This window comes from Ptychodera flava, chromosome 13, assembly GCF_041260155.1.
Source record: "Ptychodera flava strain L36383 chromosome 13, AS_Pfla_20210202, whole genome shotgun sequence".
NCBI classification, from domain to species: Eukaryota; Metazoa; Hemichordata; class Enteropneusta; family Ptychoderidae; genus Ptychodera; species Ptychodera flava.
The window spans coordinates 26,497,637-26,517,583 of NC_091940.1; the positions used below are offsets into that span (position 1 = coordinate 26,497,637).

The 19,947-nt window shown below is 40.7% G+C and overlaps 1 protein-coding gene across 1 annotated transcript in view; it reads left to right on the forward strand.

Annotated features, from left to right (window-relative positions):
• LOC139148009 (uncharacterized) overlaps nucleotides 1-19,947 on the forward strand; it is a 497,920-nt gene that overhangs the window by 354,604 nt on the left and 123,369 nt on the right. The window lies entirely within an intron of this gene.

Here is a 19,947-nt window from a genome sequence, read left to right on the forward strand (position 1 = left end):
AAAACAAACAAAACTTTTTTTAATCATACATAAAAGTATGGCCCTCCTAAGTTTCCTGAAATTTGGACAGTCGAGTCTTTTCTGGGAAGGTCGAAAACTCTCCGTAGGTTTGTTTTAGCTCTTCACGATGTCTTCGATCTTCTTTTCGGTGGATGACGTCCATTCTTCCCGAATGAAACTGTCCAATGGTTCTACTACTGTCAGCGAGAGGGGTTTTGTTCTTGATTTCTTTTGCCCTGTGCCGTAAATCACACTTCACAGGAAACTTTCAATCACAGGTGCGTTGCTAACAGAAGTGAAACTCAGTAAACGTGATGTGCCGTAGAAAGACTACCGTAATCACGTTTATTCCGTTTGTTTGTTTGTTTGTTTGTTTGAAAAGATTAAAAGACCCAAGGTCTTAGAGGAACTAAAAACTGAATATCTATCTATCTATCTATCTATCTATCTATCTATCTATCTATCTATCTATCTATCTATCTATCTATCTATCTATCTATCTATCTATCTATATTGTTACGTGCAGAGAAAACGAACAAAAGGGTGAACTCAGCAGTTAACGTTTAAACAAAATTATTACGAAAATAAAACTAATTGCTAAGTTAGGGATAGGATACAAGCTTTAAAGTGTACAGACTACTTATCTCAGCTGGGACGGCAAAGCTCCAGTCTCAGAGTTGTAACAGTCAGTTGGATGAATGAACAGTCCTTTGGCTTGCAGGCTTGAAGCTGCACAAAGACCACAGTATAAATCCAGCGTTGACAGTGAAGGTCTTGAAAAGTCTTGAGAATGACTACTGCTGGAGTTTAGTAACACACAAGAGACACGATCCCAAAAGTCTGACTGGAAGCTGTGCACGTCCCTTTTATAAAGGCATATAAGAACAATCTAGAACTTTTATTGACATGCTAATTACTGTTCTAAAATTATCTCCCTTACACAACTAATCAACTTTCCAGAACATTCCAAACATGACTAATTGAATTCAAGGTTGTGAGGTCATCAAGGCAGTGACCTTGAGAATGTTCTAGACTAATTGAACTCAGGTCATGATGAGTGTGGGGGAAATGACCTACATAACACACCCCCTCTTCAAAAAAAGAAAATTTTTCAAAGAAAAATCTTTCTTTTACAAATGTAATCTTGAAAAGGATTTAAGTACTCAAATTTTGTTTTACTCTAAAGTAAAATTCTTGAAAGTGAACAACAATAAAATTTCTTGAAAGTGAACAACAATAATTTCTAAATACGAGAGAGACAGTCTGCAATTAAATTGTCTCTGCCTTTGATATGTCTAATGTCAAGATTAAACTCCTGTAACATTAAACTCCATCTTAGCAATCTCTGATTTTTGCCTTTAAATTTCTGCAGAAAAACAAGAGGGTTGTGATCAATATAAACCACTATTGGCTGATTTGAAGAAGTAACATAAACTTCAAAATGCTGTAAAGCTAATATCAAAGATAAACACTCTTTTTCAATTGTAGAGTAGTTTCTCTGGGATTGGTTTCTCTGGGATTTGTTAAATTTGCTAAATTTGTTAAAAATAGCAAACAGGATGATCGGTCCCATGACTATCCTCTTGCAATTGGTATTGGAAAACTTGAAATGGCACTGAATTTGGCATAAAGTATGCATGGCAAAGTCCGGTTATTTGTATTGAGTTCTATAAAGTCATTGTTCGGCAAATACTTGGCTTCCTCCTGGAGATATTCCGCTTTCAGTCTGTCTGGATGTTGTTCCACTGGATTACTGTCGCAGACATCTTCGTTGTGATAGGTGATGTTTGTCCTCGTTGGAATGTCTTGGAACAAATGTTCATGGATTGGTTCTTTCAGCTGTTGTTGTTGTTCTGGCTGGAGGTGTGCCAACTTTGTAGACTCCAGCTTCTCCAGGATTTCTGAGTTCTGAAGCTTGACCGAGCCCAGCTTTGAGTTTAGAGTATTATCACTCAAGTCAGTTTCAGTATCACTATCTTCATAATGGTTTGAACTGACTGCACTGACAGGCTGAGTTATAGTAGGATTATCCCTATCCAAATATGGCTTAAGCATATTTATGTGACATAGCTGTTTTTGTTTTCGCCTGTCAGGTGTTATTATGATGTAATTTAAATCACTCAATTTCTTATCGATTAGATATGGCCCAAAGTAACGAGCATGGAGTGGTTTGCCAGGAATTGGAAGTAGAACAAGAACCTTTTGACCTAGTTCAAACTTCCGTTTTGAGGTGCTTTTATCATATCTGGTTTTCATTGACTGCTGAGATGACTCAAGATTTTCTCTGGCTAATTCACATGCTTTAGAGAGTTTTGTACGAAAATCTGACACATATTGCAAAATATTCAGACAATCATCGTCGTCAGACAGGAATTTCTCTTTAACGAGCTTAAGTGGGCCACGGACTGTATGTCCAAATACAAGCTCAAATGGGCTAAAACCAAGAGACTCTTGAATTGACTCTCTAACAGCAAAGAGCAAAAAATGAATTCCTTCATCCCACTGCTTCTCTGTGTCAAAACAGTAGGTCCTAATCATGTTTTTCAAAGTTTGATGAAATCGCTCAAGAGCACCCTGACTTTCTGGATGATAGGCGGATGACCTATACTGTTTAATGCCTAGCTGATCCATTACTTGTTGAAAAATACCAGACATAAAGTTGGAGCCTTGATCGGACTGGACACATTTAGGAGGCCAAATAAAGTGAAAAATTTGACTAAAGCTCTCACTATAGTCTTTGTCTTTATGTTTCTCAGTGGTATGGCTTCTGGGAACCGAGTTGATGTACACATAATTGTCAACATGTACTCATTTCCTGATCTTGTTTTTGTAGGGGCCCAACACAGTCTATTAGTATCCTACTAAATGGTTCTTGAAATGCAGGAATTGGCTGTAAAGGGGCCTTTGGAATGGTCTGATTCGGCTTTCCTACCATTTGACATGTGTGACAAGTTTTACAGAAATGTGCTACATCCTGCCTGAGATTAGGCCAATAAAAGTGACTGAGAATTTTATGATAAGTTTTCCTGACTCCTAAGTGACCAGCCCAGGGCGTTTCATGGGCCAGGCGCAATATTTCAGCACGATAGGGCTTTGGAACCACAATTTGATGTTTTATAGCCCAATCGTCATCAACCAAACATCTGGAGGTCTCCATTTACGCATGAGAATACCAGATTTTGTATAATAGGAAACAGAGCTATCTGAAGTTTTACCTTCATCATCTACCCTGTCAAACAAAGACAAAATATCTGGGTCTTTGTGTTGTTCTGCAATGAGATTTGATCTAGAAAATGTCTGACTTTGGTCAGCAGAAGTTTTACTGGAAGTTTCAAATCCACGAGGGATAACGGAATGATCCGTGTCAAACACCTGACTGAGAAAGGTGTCATTTAAGTCAACATCTGTGACATTATTTTTGAGAGTATTTTGATTCTCAGAAGTTTTCTTTGACATGGCTCGAGTAATGGCACATGAAGGAAATAAATAGGGTATCTCTTGTTCAATTGGCTCTGGATCCTGATCTAAACTAGGATTATCAGTCACAAGTGGATTAGTAATGACCTTGTCCCCAGCAAGGTCGTTTCCAAGAAGAAGGTGAATCCCTTCAAAAGGCAAAAAAGGCCTAATACCTAAAGCCACAGGTCCAGAAACAAAGTCCGAAGACAAATAGACATTATGGAGAGGAACAGGAATGTAGTCATTACAATCTACCCCCTTAATAAGAACTTTAGAACCTGAAAATGACTTTTCAGAAAACGGCAGGGTATCTGCCAACAAAGAGACTGGGAAGCCCCGGTATCTCTTAAAATTTTGATAGGGGTAGCGGAAGAGAAATCACTAGAAAGTGATATAAAACCATTATGAATAAATGGCTCGAAAATACCCATAATGCTATCCTGAGAAGAATTGACCTTGACATCATTAATTGGGGATGAGAGGGGTTTAACCTCAGAAAATGTGTTGCACACATTATTAGACTCTAATTGAGTTGATGAAGAAATAAAGCCGGTTGGCTTAGATCCACTTTGACTACTTTGACCTTCACGTTTTCTTTTCAATTTGAAACAATCTGACATTAAATGGCCGTCTTTCTTACAATAATTACAAGAAAGTGTACCGAACTGTTTGTCAGAAGGAGATTGAGACTTGGGATTTGATGATGTGGGAGTGTTACGTGAACTCTGTGAACTGTTGTCATTTGATTTCCTACTCTCCTTTGAAAAATTCTTGGATGAAAAGGAGGAGTTAAATTTACCTGCATTGTTTCTGTATGAAAAGGACTGGGATGGTTTGCTGAGAAATGAAGATTTGTGGGTCAATGAATAATCATCGGCCAAACGTGCAGCAACCTCCAATGTATCTGCCTTTTGTTCATTGATAAATGTCTTGATGTCACTCCGGATGCACCTTTTAAATTCCTCAATCAAAACAAGTTGTCGTAATTTGTCATAATTCTGACTGACCTTTTCAGAAGAACACCAACGATCAAACAGTTGTTCTTTTGTTCGAGCAAATTCAACATAAGTTTGATCCTTCACCTTCTCACAATCCCTAAATTTCTGACGGTAAGCTTCAGGCACCAACTCATAGCCCTTGAGAATTAATTCCTTCACAGAATCATAATCTGAAGCCTGCTCTACTGACAACTGAATGTAAATTTCTCTGGCTTTACCCACCAAAGCACTCTGCAAAAGCATAGACCAGGACTCCTTAGGCCAACTCAGACTCTGAGCAATTTTCTCAAAATGAAGGAAATATTTATCAACATCCTTTTCTTGGAAAGGGGGAACTAACCTGAAATGCTTAGTGATGTCAAACTTGTCTGAAGGGAAGAATTTTCCTGACTGTCCAAGCTCCAAACGTTTCATTTCTAATCTTTCCTGCCTATCTTTCTCTCTGTGTCTTTCTTCCATTTCTAATTGCATTTGTATTTTTTCTTTTTCTAATGCCTGTCTCTCTTTTTCCATTTGTAATTCTAGTTTCTTGATCTCCAAATTTGTCTGCAATTCTAATTCTAATTTTCTGAGTTCAAAGGAAGACTCAGGCTCATAATCTTTCAGGGTGGATTCCTCAAATTGGCCTAAATCACTAGATGTTTGGCAATACGGTACTGTATTTCCCTCTTGCGCATAGATCTTTTGACTTCTACTTTAAGGAAATTGGCCAGTGTTATGAGGTCGTCTTTTCTGAGGGAATCAAATGTGTCCTGATCAAGGTCATCCATTTCCTCTGGTTAAATTCCGCCATGATTAAATTTCGCTGAGTTCACAGAATACTGTAGTTTTTAAAAAGGCAGGCAAAATGTTGTCAAACGGCTCAAAATGTTCGTATCCCGGACGAGCCCCCAATTTGTTACGTGCAGAGAAAACGAACAAAAGGGTGAACTCAGCAGTTAACGTTTAAACAAAATTTATTACGAAAATAAAACTAATTGCTAAGTTAGGGATAGGATACAAGCTTTAAAGTGTACAGACTACTTATCTCAGCTGGGACGGCAAAGCTCCAGTCTCAGAGTTGTAACAGTCAGTTGGATGAATGAACAGTCCTTTGGCTTGCAGGCTTGAAGCTGCACAAAGACCACAGTATAAATCCAGCGTTGACAGTGAAGGTCTTGAAAAGTCTTGAGAATGACTACTGCTGGAGTTTAGTAACACACAAGAGACACGATCCCAAAAGTCTGACTGGAAGCTGTGCACGTCCCTTTATAAAGGCATATAAGAACAATCTAGAACTTTTATTGACATGCTAATTACTGTTCTAAAATTATCTCCCTTACACAACTAATCAACTTTCCAGAACATTCAAACATGACTAATTGAATTCAAGGTTGTGAGGTCATCAAGGGCAGTGACCTTGAGAATGTTCTAGACTAATTGAACTCAGGTCATGATGAGTGTGGGGGAAATGACCTACATAACAATATATATATAATATATATATATATATATATATATATATATATATATATATATATATATATATATATATATATAGACAATTGGCAGACGTCTTAGGCGGACTGTGTCAGTATAAAGTTCATGATAAGGTGATGACCCAGACAGTTGTAGCAATCAAAACGACCAATGCCAGTAGCAGTAATATGAATGTTACAATGTGATATGATATATTGACTTGGTTAGTTAGGGTATCATCGGGTGTTTACCAGGATTGCAATGTGTTTGGATTTTCCAGGCTCCCGGGTTTTGTTGATCTGACACCACCACCATCTCACATCAGGCTGGGACAGAATGTCTATTGATTTCCTGTAAGAGGGGAGGGGAGTTTTGAAAGTCTGGGGAGCTGAAACTTGTCATGCGAGGGTTCTCCGAAACTGACGAAACATCTTGTTTCTCTCACCTCCCTGCAAACAACATACTTTAAGATGGTTTACTACACAAGGAATAAACTCGTTCAATGAGGGCGTATTTCGCGATTCTAAGAACTGGGTAGCATATATATGATATTTCCAAGCTGTCTGTTACAGTCATTTAATGAACTAGCAAACAAACCCTCATTATGCTTTTACAGGATAACCTCAAACGAGTGCAGAATCAATGCTTATTGGAGTGTCAAGTGTTTGAATCGGCAGATTGTTGCATACCGGAAAATAAAGTAAAGTAAAAGACTTACACACGATCCTCATCGGGAAGAGTAAAGGTAATATATAATATATATAATATAAATAATATAATATAATATAATATAATATAATATAATATAATATAATATAATATAATATAATATAATATAATATAATGTAATATAATATAATATAATATAATTCAATTTAATTTAATTTGCATACATACATATATACATACATACATACATACATACACACACAACATACATACATTCATTCATTCATTCATTCATTCATTCATTCATTCATTCATTCATTCATTCATTCATTCATTCATTCATTCATTCATCATTCATTCATATAAGGAAGAAGGAAGAAGAACAGTAGACAGTCCTTTCACACGGGTTCTGCGACGACCATCTGCAGACATAGGCGAGGACTTGCTTTCAAACACGTCATTGAAACTGCAGCCTTCACTGGACGATAGAACGAATACCAATCGCAATACTGGCACTAATTAGTGGCTACTCAACCGTGAAGACAAGACTGCCACTGGCGAAATTTCGCGTGTTTATATATATATATATAATATATATATATATATATATATATATATATATATATATATATATATATAATATATATATATATATATATATATATATATCGCCATGAATTTGAATTTAAGATTGGCCACCTTAGAACATTTCAAAAGAAGATTGTATTGACGTTCGGAGTAAAATCCTATACTACACATACAAAAGAAAAGTACGAACAAAAACGAATGCGGCTAGTTTCAATTAACAAAACATGGGAATAATTTACGGGTGCCCGGTCTTGAAGGTAATGTGTCCATACTTCATTGAAATGATAGCACAGTCTTTGAGTTTCTTCGGGGACGTAATGTGTATGAGCATTTGAAGTTAAACAAGGCAAGGTCGAAATCCTATGCACGGTGTTGGTACTGCACCTGCCGTCGGTTTTTGTTGGAGTGCCTACTCGGGAGAGAAAAGACGCCTGGCCATTATTTACCTACCCACAAAGGGCATTTGTTGGCGAGGTGAATTAACAGACAGCTGGGAGAGCAAAGTAAAGGCTAGCCACTGCAGGTGTAAAGTTAGACTTAAGAGAGTTATGGTCACCTTGCGTTGCAAATGTTCGTCCATGAGAATTCGGGCTTCAAATGTGTCATCGCGACGCCCGCATATGCACGCGCGCGCACGTGCGTGAATGGCCATCGCGCGACTGTATGTATAGTGAGTGTTGCGGCTAAGGGGATCTCGCGTCTTCTTTTGCTGCCGCTTTGGTTGCCAGGGACGGGCTTGTGTATAAACGATGTGTGTTCATAATATCCATTCTTAATAACGTACGAATGGCCTTGTGGTTGGAACGGCCACTTATCCCATGCACTAATAACCCTGCGTTTCTAGAAGCAAGCTCTTTGCGCATTTGCACCATTGGCGAAAAAGGCAAGACACTCACGCTATAGACGATATATCGAAAACCTTTTACGTTAAATCTTGCGCGCTCGACGACGTTTTAATAATCTATACACGCACTAACAACCAACATCAAGTACAAAAGACGACCAGGACGTGCTGTTTTGATTCTCCTGGACACTTGAATAATGCTCTTAGACGAGAATTTGAGCATAAGGATGTGTTTACAGGCAGGCCCTCAACATATAATTATGTTCTTTTTCCTACACGCTACAGCATACGGTGTTTAACGGGACTTTTATTTACGTGTAAGCCGTTGCTTGTGTAGCCAGTTAGGGTCAGGCTTTGTCTCTCACAAAAGTCTTGAAACCAACGGTTTGTATGGACAATTGTGTCGCGTTTTATTGTGAACTCACAGACCAGTAGTCAGCTACCTCCTGTTTACAGCTTACACACAGTTGAGGCTCCCCCCTCAGGCACTACGGGTTATAACTGAGAAGAAGAAGAAAGGAAAAAAACCCTGTACCCAAAAGCCTTTGATTAAACACATAACTGTACATCCGTAAACGCCCAATGACAACGGCGCTGGTTTGGCTCAAGCGCTCAAGTTTCAGGAGGCTGTTACTTTCACCTGGGTGTTCATTTCATTCGAAGCCACTGTTTGATTTCGGGGTGTCGACCCTGCTATCTCCAGAGAGATTTTTTGCACCACTTTCACATAACCATGTGCATTTCGAAAGCGGAAAGCCATTACTCCCGCTTTCGAAAGGGGTCGCAAACTCTTTCAGGGCAGATGTATTCCTTTTGAAATCGATCGCATCAAAATGAGACGAGCCGGGGGAATTGAGTTAGAGAGTGTGCACAGTACGGTGTGATCTGAGGAATTAAAATGAACCGTTCCCCCATCTGGTGTTTTGTCTTGGAGTTTCTCTCTCGCGGATCGTCATCGTTCCTTTCACAAGAGTGGCCTAACCAGCTGCCTGGACACTAGTTGCTGTCGAACAACTTCAATTTCTTGTTGGGCACCTGTCGCTGCTCCAACAAAGCGATTTTGTTATTCAAAACCCGACTGAATAGTTGCATTGCCGCATACCGGCACCCGGAGGTACCGTGTTTGTATGTGGGTTCTAAAGGCCGTACGTTCAATCGGCTGCGAGAAAGCTGTTTTCAGTGGAACACTGAAGAGAGAGAGAGAGAGAGTGCATTTAAGCGCGGGAATTTGGGACTTCTTAAAGACTAGCATTCCGACACACCTGCCGCTGAGTTGCCAGCTGCCACTACATAGCGTGGGAATTTATTTCACGGTCATCCTAGGAGGGCGCTATGCATTGCTCGCCTCTCCCACACTATTGTGCGTGCGACACCAAAGACGTTGAAACAAATCTCTCGAAATTTAGTTTTATGAGATCGATCAGCGTGTGTGTTTGACGATGCTTTGGACTGAATAGTTCGAGAAGGAAGCTCATAGAAGGCTTCTGGAAACAACATTTGTCAAGTAGCACTTCAATTTCATTCAAGTTGACTTTGAAGAGACCTCGGGAGTGAAAGGCGCTGCGATAAACATAAACTGTGTAAACGCTGTGATGAACAATTTACTGCGAATATTTTCTTGCCATTAAAAAATGCAAAAAACGGACAAAAGTTAGTTAAATGTAATATCCAATCAAGAAAGGGTAAAATGTTCACCGCCATACAACTACAGGTATATTTACCGAATGCTAATGGCGCATTTACCACTTTGGTCCTGTTTAACTTGTTTATAAAGTGGTCACAGAGTTTACTTTGTTTTGTGTTGTTTTGTTAAGATTGGAAGATTATCACCCCCCTGAAAGATCAGTACTTTTGAATGCTGAAGTAAGAGGCAATCGTCTGGCCAGTGGTCTGTGCGGATACGCCCGGGGGTGATGCGCGGTCGTGTCCCTGTCGCTCGAAAACAAACAGAGACCTAAGCAATTGACAACGTACGTGGTATACGCACGAACGGTGGGAAGAAGTATTTTTTTGTCTGTGTTGGATGAACGCCAGTAGGGCAAGCGACCAAATTATGTGCTCACCTGTTTAACGACCATGGACACCGTTTCTCGGGGTGAAATGGACGACGTCATGCATTCTTTCAACGCCTCATAGCGCGGCCCCGACAGGAAACACAAACAGCTTCGTCAGAAAGTGAAAAATGGCGCCCATTCATGAAACCCCCTTATTTGATATATTTAATTGCTAAGGTGACCAACCGATCGGCAAAGCATACGCCAATTGCTAAAATCAACAGCAAACATTATCCGGTTCGAAAAAGTACAAAACCGGCGTGCAAATGTCATAGATACCGTAGATAATTCATTAGTCACGGTGTTTAAGACGCTATGTAGATTTAGATGCACCACTCTTGTCTCTGTTTTTTTCTTTCTTCAGCCGCTTTGGCGTGGGTTCGTGGGAAAAGCACGGCACCCTATTGCCGTGAGGCTCGAACCGATAAATCGTGGATGGCGTCGTCCGGTAAGGTCGTGGGAAAATCTGAAGAAGATAGAGTCGGAGTGAGACGTCTTAGGTTGATTGATAGATAGCCGAAAGGCATAGCACGCGACGACTGTCCCGGGCCAACGGACAGGTGGGAGAGTTGCCCGTGACAATGGACCTCGGTTTGCCGCCGGGAGTCAATGTCACCGTGGGAGCGCCGGCATTCCGATACACGTTGCCGGGAAAAACATTCAGCAATCAATTGGCGTTAGGTGGTGTGCGTGTGGGGTTTTTTTGGTACTCTGAGTGGGCCCAACAAGACAATGTTAGACCCGACATGGTTGTTTGGTGAGAAAGAGCATTAAGGTGGTAACGCTTGGACGCATGTTACTGTGCATAATTACGTTTTTATGTCCGAGCTAAAAACTTCATTGAAATTTGTCAACGGAATCCGGCAGGTGCACATTAACTCTATACAGGAGACCTGTTAGTTGTTCGGCGTAAAGCTTCCGCCGTGGGGTCATACAAGACAAGAAACAAATAAAAGCTAACTGTAATTGGCATGCTCGTTCTTTCACACACTTATCAGCCGCGATGCGGGGAACAAGACAGGGGCAAACGATTTTTTCCCTCCTTTAACGGAAGTGAACCAAGTCACCTGTTAAAATAAGGGCATCAGGGCATAGGGTGTTTGACAGGCAGAGTAGTACTCCCATTTCTAAAATTGGAACTACTCCGGTATGCTAATGTCTTCGCCCGCAGTGCCATCAATGTCCAGGCACTTGTCTAAAGATTACGATGGACCGTGTCCGGTGCCTTTGCTACCCGACAGTTGATCAGTCCTCCGCAGGGAAGTAACTGGTGATAATGCTGTGACTGCATTTATGCATACAGATCACTGTCTATGATTCACACTCCCTGCTGCCCTGCATCGATGTTTTTTTCCCCTCCGTTTCTTGTGCTCTGACATTCAACAGGTGTCAGTTGCACATTTTGCGTGCGAATGGACTCTGGTGGTCGAAGTGAATTATAACGCCAGAATGACAGTGGTCATGGTCGCAGCTCGTACGCTATACTGTCGCGGTTATGAGTGGCACTCCGGCAACCGTTGCCATGAGAACCGAGAAATTCTGTATCGTTGACCCGTTTTAGGTATTATACGATGCTGGTGCTGTCACTCGCCTTGCTTAGGATGCGCACTGCTTCATCAAAATGCAAGCTCGGCGGCGCATCAAAGAAAGTAACCTCGATCCTTAAATGAACATGGGGAGCGCATTTTGCCCAAATCGGAGTGGTGCAAACTTCATCGATATGTACAATACTCTCCGCACAGACGTTTAATGTGAGGTCAGTCTTGCCAATTTGCGACTTATAAGGGCCAGTAGCTGTAACTTCTAATTACTTTTTTTGCTATTTTGGTTTTGTATGTCAATTGCAAGTTCTCGTTCTACTCCCAAAAGCATCGCCTGTTTGGTTTTATCAACACAGCGTCTATACGTGCACTGTTATCGTTTAAATTTGCATTCTAGTCCGGACCAGAATTCACTTGTCAACAATAACAATGTAGTTTACACACCTAAAGACTATAGTTGATAAGCTGAATACTTTGTCTTTCAACATGCTTTATGGTGTAGAACAAGAAACTGTCATTGACATTAAAATTATAATAGAGGACAAAATAATCACAGGCTACATATACCGTGCCTTTGAGTCACGCTCGTTTCATCTCAAGATGGCAACCATGCGAACTTGAATGAATGACACGCACACACGTAAATTTCAGTAGCAGTCAATACGTACCACACCATATACTTCAATAGTCATACATCTTGGTTCATTCAAATAACACGTGAACATTGTTAAAAGGGCAAGTAGTCATAACTTGTGATGATTTTAACGTCAAATTATTGCTCTTACTCCTCCAAGTATGTTGAAACACCCACTATCCAGCTGTCAACAAACCATGTATACGTGAAAAGTCCACTGTAATTATTTATACTTGAATTGAAGTCCGGACCAGAATTTACTTTTCAACAATAACGATGCAACTCACACATGTACAGGCTGAGTTGACAAGCTGAATACTGTGTGTCTCAACGTGCTTTGGGGAGTAGAACAAGAAACTGTTGCTGACGTACAAAACAAAAATAGTGAAAAGATTACCAAAAGTTGCAGCGATTGGTATAGGTGTAATTTTCGAAGCATTTTCCAGAAGACTTTGTCTTGTTGGTAAAGTAAAATTTCTTACCCTACTCTCGAATATTTAGGTCGAAATGCCCAATGCTCATCTTGTCAGTACACCATGTGTATGTGTGTAACGTCCACAGTTATTTTTTTAAGACTGCATTTTAGTCCGAAGCAGGACTCAGTTGTCAACGACAATATTATACGAGGGTTGGATGAAAAGTTTTGAGCCTAACTACTGGAATGAGTTTCTATGCTATTTATTTTTCAACATAGTCCCCCTTGCGGTCCACACACTTCTGCCAGCGGTGCTCCAGCGCTTGGAAACCTGCTTTGCAGTTGGTTTCATCTCGGTCGTCAAAAACGTCCTGAATGGCGGATATGACGTCATCGTCGTCGTCAAAATGCTTTCCAGCTAACTGTTTCTTCATGTTGGGGAAGAGATGAAAGTCTGAGGGTGCTAGGTCAGGAGAGTATGGTGGGTGTGGAACGAGTTTGAAGCCGCAGTCACGCACTAGCTGTTGCCATGGCAATGACTTACTTGTGGGGTGGAGCATTGTCCTGATGGAACAAGACACCCATTTCTCTCAACTTTCAACCTTTTTTGATAGCCTCCCGTAAGTCTTGTATCAGCAGTCAAATACACAGCAAACTGAAAATAAACCAGTCAGTTAGTCATCTGAAGAGTTGAAATAAATGCAAACCAAGCTTCATTGATCTGGCATATCGCTCCTTAATAGTAAGGCCAAAAACTTTTCATCCAACCCACATATGTTGTGTACAGTGCTTTTTGTCGGCGACTCGAGGCCAGTGCTTTGTATTTCAAGACATGTCATGCAGAGATGGGGTCTCTTTCTTTCCGTTTCTTCGCTCTCGGCATTCGTGTCACTTTGGTCCTCGTCCCTCCAATCTAGACAGACGAGATACGAAGATCTTAGCAAGCACATCTCTACTTTTCATTTTAATCAGAGAGGAATAGGAATGGAAGTAAATGCATTTGATGTCTAGAACAAAGCAGTGAAACTATCATAAACAGAGTTATTGTCTCTGATGCCAGAATTGCAATTTGACTGGCACGCTCGTACGCAAGGTAAGCATAACTGTCAAAAACTATATACACTGTAATATGGGCTCCTTCACCGAGACACTTGTCAAATACAAAAAATCCAGCTCAAAAATTACGAAGTTTTTTACCCTTACGGTGAGTCGCTCTACCCGCACAGTTTTTAGACAAAAATATTTTTTGCCTTGCGTATATCCCAACCCAAAATAAGGTGCACCTGTTGTTTATTGCTGTATTTTTTATGTATTCATTTATTTGTTTTCTTTGTTCAATAAAATCTTTTGACAAAAACAGGGAAGGGTCGGTCAAGGTGAAATAGCTCAGGGTGGGTAAAACGTTTCGGAAAATATGCGTAGATAGATAACTTTTCTTGATTTTTAAAGTTTCACTGTGTGTTTTCCAGAAACAAGTGTAGTGTACAGTTTCACAGTTTTTTTTTGTTTTCTCCTTACAGAATTTTAAAAGACAAAAACCATTGACACATTGATGCATAATTTACTGTAGCAGTGTGTAATGTCATTGCCAAGAAGCCGATTCAAGTGCGGACTGCAATGGAGTACATGCGTGTTATGTGGACACGTTTAATACCATAGTCATTTCGAGAAAAATTGTTTTATGTGTGACACCGGTTTTGAACCTATATTTTACAAACAGAACAGAAACATTGGAGAAATACCTTCTGAAGCCCTAGCTATATTCAAAGAGAATTCAAAACGCGCACATTTGAAGCTTTAAGTCCAATAATTGGTCAGGTGTGCATAGGAGACCAGGGTAGCACGTTTTGGCAAGAAGAGTTTTTCTGCTCTAGTAAATCACGTGAACAATCAGTACAGTGTCAAGCTCAGGCGGAAAAGGCGGGCACCATGATTTGCCAAAGTTTCACATCTCATCTGTGACGATGTTTTACGACGGGGACGCAAATTACATCGTTCCGTATGGTTGGTCCGGGAAGACGAGGCGAGTATCTGTCCCATGACAACCTCCTGTTTGTTTAGATATTCGCCGGCATTGAGAACGTCCAATGCGTCATAGGGGGACATCGTGAAAACTCGAGGTACCGTGAAAATCTTGGCATGCGATATCTGTCCTCCAGGGTCAGTTTTATTTCCTTATGATGGGGATGGTCGTAAAGATTAATTGCGCAGACATTCGTTTGTGTGAAATGGCGACCTTTGAGTCAGACAAGGTGATTGTTTGCAAGACAGAAATCTGAAACTCATCAATCCCTTTGACAAGAATGAATCGCAAGACAAATCTTTTTGCAAAGTAAGAGAATATAATTCAGATCAAGCGCAGCAGTAACGCGCACGCAATCTTCTGTGGTTGTCAGAAAAATGGGATATTGAATGTGCAAAAATCCACCTGGAGACATCTCGATTGCGTGCCCTGTACATGTTCTGGCTTCGTCATTTCCCATCCTCGCAAACTCAGTTTAAGAGCCGACAGATTATGTGGTCACAATGGATAGACAACAAATACCTGCCACGCTTGAAATAATCTCTGATTCGATCCCCAAAGTTTCCATTTTGTTTACCGAGGACAGTCTAACTGGTGTCCCATTTAGACACCCTGATTGTGAATCTTATGCCGTGATTCGATCTTTTTTGTAAAAGTTGTCACACATCTTGAGCAAGTCACAGCTGTGAAAGGCACCCTCGCAAACAAAGCGACACAACCTGACAAAGAGGGCTGGGCGAGGTGACAATATAAAATAAAGGAAGGCGCAGACAACGGGACGGAGAACAAAGGCGGATAACAGAACGCGGACGTACTTGAACACGATTCTGCGAGATTCTTTCGGGCTGGAAATCTCTGCCTAGGTCCCCAACTACACCTCTCACGTCAAAATGCGACAAGTGAGACAGAAAAACAACCTGAAAATTAATGGTCGCGTTAGATAGTGGGCATATATTTCACACGAGATGCCATTCCACCTTGCGGAACGTGCGTGTTTCTACATGACTTTTACACGGTGTGTTGCTGTCAGTGTTCTTATACTGTAAAACGCCACAATCAAAATCACCCGCAATACTTCACCGAGCGCAAATAATTGCCTTATTCATATTTCAAAAGACGTTTGGCGAACTTGAAAGTGTATTTATGCACGGTTGTTTCACCGACTTTCCTTTCACGAAGAAATTGTTTATTTTCTTTAAAGAACGGGCCTACAAAGGTACTATTAAACACAGTGACAACGCAAACTATTTTTAAATATTTCTGAAAAGAGGCTTAGATTAGAGTCGCCGACAGGTTGTTCGGCGTGCGTGTACACCTTATCTCTCAACAACAGGTTACTGCGGGAGAAGTATCGGGTGAAAAAACAACTTTTCAGTTTTGAAGCAGCCGACAGACAATCACAAGAAGGGAGAGACAATATCGCAGGGTTTTCTTTTTTTCCCTTTCTTTACTTTTTTTAGAAATGGCAAAACGAGACATGAATAATCGATGGATAGGCGTTGACGGAGGTTGTGACACGGCCACAAATCAAACGGAGTCAACCAATTTCATGGATGATATATGCGTGTCTTTGTACTGACTCTATAGCACTGCGTATCAACAAACAATTGCTGTGTTTATAACTGTTATTTCTTCAGACTCTGGATCCGGGCCAAAGGAGTGTTTCCCGTCAGTTCCCTGCGAATTTACTTCTCCAAACTATGCAACCAATGAGAAGAAAAAAAATACCTGTGCGTACAAGTGAGAGTTTAAAGCTTAAAATGATCGGCCATGAAAGGGAACATATCAGTAGATATGTATCTGCACTTGTCTTCCAAGTTAAAAAGGAAGCAATCACTGACAGTGAACGTTGCTCGTACGATAAACAACCGCACTCCCCCACCCCAACCCCATCCCCCCACAAATATAACAACGTTCTTTCAGAGTGACGCCTAAAACAGTTCTTAGCTTCCATGATACGTTGCTGATATGGTACATATATGGCTGCCGTAAATAATTCACAACATCTCCAGTCCCCCATCATACGGCGTACTGTATTTGGAGCAGGTTGGTTCTGCACAGCGCCACCGGTGTCAAGAAGTGGTCCCGGACACGAAATTTCGAAGCTTCGTGAAGATATCGATCAGATATTGACATCAGCGCGTATGACGTCAAATGTACACGATATATTACGAAAATATATGTACACAGTATTTGGATCGTAAATTTGTAAAATTGTTTAGCCTTTTTTTACTCGTTTTATGAGAGTTTTTACTGTGTTTACATTCGTTTGTTATCTACTTTTCAAAATTGGGCGTGTGATACCTGCAGAGATTAAACCAAAAGTGCACAGAAGCAGCGTCCAAATCCTTTTGAATGTCGAGGATTTTTGCTGCCACTTTGCGAAAGCGTGACAATGTTTTATTTGCCGGTGTCCCGGCAACAAGGGCGTAGATTAGGAGATTAGTCGGTAGATGTGAGTCCGTAAAGCGTTTGTGAGCCATTAATCGCTGAGTCAACACGAGTCAGGTGTCGTATTCAACTGAAACACAATTATGGACATTCAATTTGAGAGTTTTGTCAACACGCAAGTGTTTGACCCCCTCAATGGCCTGCACGGTTCGCTATGGAGTTTGTTGGCATTTCAACCGGGACGTGACGCTCGCAAAAGCGCCGGCGTCACTCGGGTACGGTTGCCGCGGCGGCCGGGGTCATCCCCGAGGCAACGGCGCAAAAGCGGAGAGATTGAACTGAACAACATTGACCGCCCGAGGATAATTAGAGTCACGGAGAAAGTGTCGTACAGAATCGTTAGATTTACAGCGAGTTAATTAATATGATAATAACCTAAAAGACCGCAAAGGACATGCGCAGACATTCCAACAGCTCCTGTACCTACAGACGCAACTACAAGAGCAAGTCTACGGATTTCTTTTCTTCAGTTTACAAAATTTCTGTTTATAGATGACGGGGAATTTATCTCACAAGACTTAATCGAGCATCGCTCGTGGAACTCTTTTCACAGTTTATCGTTTTGATTTGATTTGTTTTTCATTCTATGGTAATTACTGTGAACTATCACCCCCTTGTACTCTCACTTCCTAATGCTAAATAAATCGCTTCGGAAAACATGTGGAAGTGAGGACACGTTTGACCAGCAATGACCCAACAGAGCGGTAAACTTTGTTTGGCAAATTCAAATTTTTAACCGCAATATTCAAAACTCAATTACCGTGCACAGTTGCCATGCCTTTTTCACGTATCAACCGATAAACTCACAGCGCTGGGTGTTTGTTGGTCAATCCTGTCATATCATGACAATGCTTGTGATTACTTGTACTTAACATGTATAAAATCTAAATTCTACACTGTCGCCTGTACAATTTGGGTTATTAAGGTAGTATACGCCTCAAAAGTGAAAGACTTAAACTTTTGATCAAACCTTCAGTCCCCCAAATAAACTTTCAAGCACTTTTGTATCAAATCTAGAAAAAATCAGGGGTCACCGAGCCAATTTAGGCTCTAGAGAAACAAATTGTCTTACATTTACCTATACTTTCCCTGCGTTAACGCTGCTAGGAAAAAAATGAAATTTTCGATTTTCCAAAAACTAAGACAGTAAATAAAAATGTTTCTTACTTCAAGACCTTGATAATGAACCCAACAAGTCAAGTGGTAGATCAGCAAAAAATTGTAAAAGTTAGGGAGTCCGAATATCTGTCCCGCCCGGAGGCGTATTCTACCTTAAAGAAAAAACAAAAACAAAACATTTTAACTCTCAAATATCTCTACACATACCTTGCACTCATGTAATAACAAGTGACTACTTGTCTCTTATTCAGTCCCCATCAACATGATTTGACAGTGTTTAGAGCTAAACCGTTAGAAATGACGTGAAAATGTTCCTCCATTGAGTCTGTCTGTAAGATGAGTTGGTCGGACAGTTCACAAAGTGAAAGACAACATTTATTTGTAAGTGGACCAAAGTATGGCAGTTTGATTGCTGTTTTCTATTGTTTTTCGTACGATTTAATCATATCATGATCACAATTCTTTGCACGGTCCGTGTGTCTTGCAAAATTCAGACTTGACAAAAAGTCAAAATCCTTAACTGCACATGACGTCAAGAAGAGTATCGTTTTCTTAAGAATGCATGTACGTAAATTATGTGAATGTTTGGAAAGAACGAGATAACAGGGCGAGCAGTGTCGTCTCACCTGGATTTCGTTCGCAAAATTCAAATGCTTCTGATTTCAGATTACACTTTCTACCTGTTTGGGGACTCGCTTTTTTGCATTCTTTAATTTCAATTTCAAACAGTTTCTGTGGAATGCATCCACGTAACCTTTGACGTAGAATGCCAAAATAAGTACTCCATCTGAGTTCTAGGAATTATAAGAGCAGTTACAAATTGACGATCGTAATGATTTTGAGAGCCAGTTACAAGTTCAATGGCTTGAGGCTGTATCTTGTCCTCGTTGCTTTCTCCCTCAAAGCACGTTGTAATCGAAGCGCCCGCACACAACTTTTGTGTATCGGGTTTTCTATAATTATTTCTGGTAAGGTGATTGGAAGTTGGAATGTTCAAGTGAAAGATCATAACCTGTTGCCGCTACTTCTCGCACAAGTTTAGTTTCCATCACCACACAGCCTGAACACGACCCATTTTTACGACCCAATGACAGATACACAGATCGACAAACGCCAAAAGTTCAGAAGCTTTTCCCAGCACCATACAAAAAAAAGGGTCGTGCCTCTATCGGTCCGCATGGTCGATAAAGCGAGTGAAAGAAAGAAACCCGGTTTTCTCAATTGGCACACTCTCACTTCATGTATTTTTGTGAAAGGTCTTTTATCGCCTCGTGGCCTTTGTACATTATCTTTACACTTACAGTAATTTAATTAACGCGAACTAGACGTTTATTTCGGACGATTTTTCCTCTCTAACTGATAAACATTTGTTATTGTGAAGAAAGAGGATACAAATATAAGCATCATAAAAAATAGCGGGACTTTCAGTGTTTTTGTTCCTAGGAAGATGACGCAATGGAAGGACACTGCATTGCCGAGCCAACAGGTGTCAGTAGTGCCGACTTCAATAGGATCGACCCTTCAGGTGACACGAAGTAGCGCGGTTCTGTTTCAGGACGTTTTGAATCGTTCCCATGGAAATGCCAAACCGAGCGTGGCCATCGTTGACGCCTACGGGAAGCAAAGCCGTTCCCAGAGCACCGTGGGATCAAAATGTCAATGAGTACGCTGAGTAGCTTAACCTGGGAAACCGC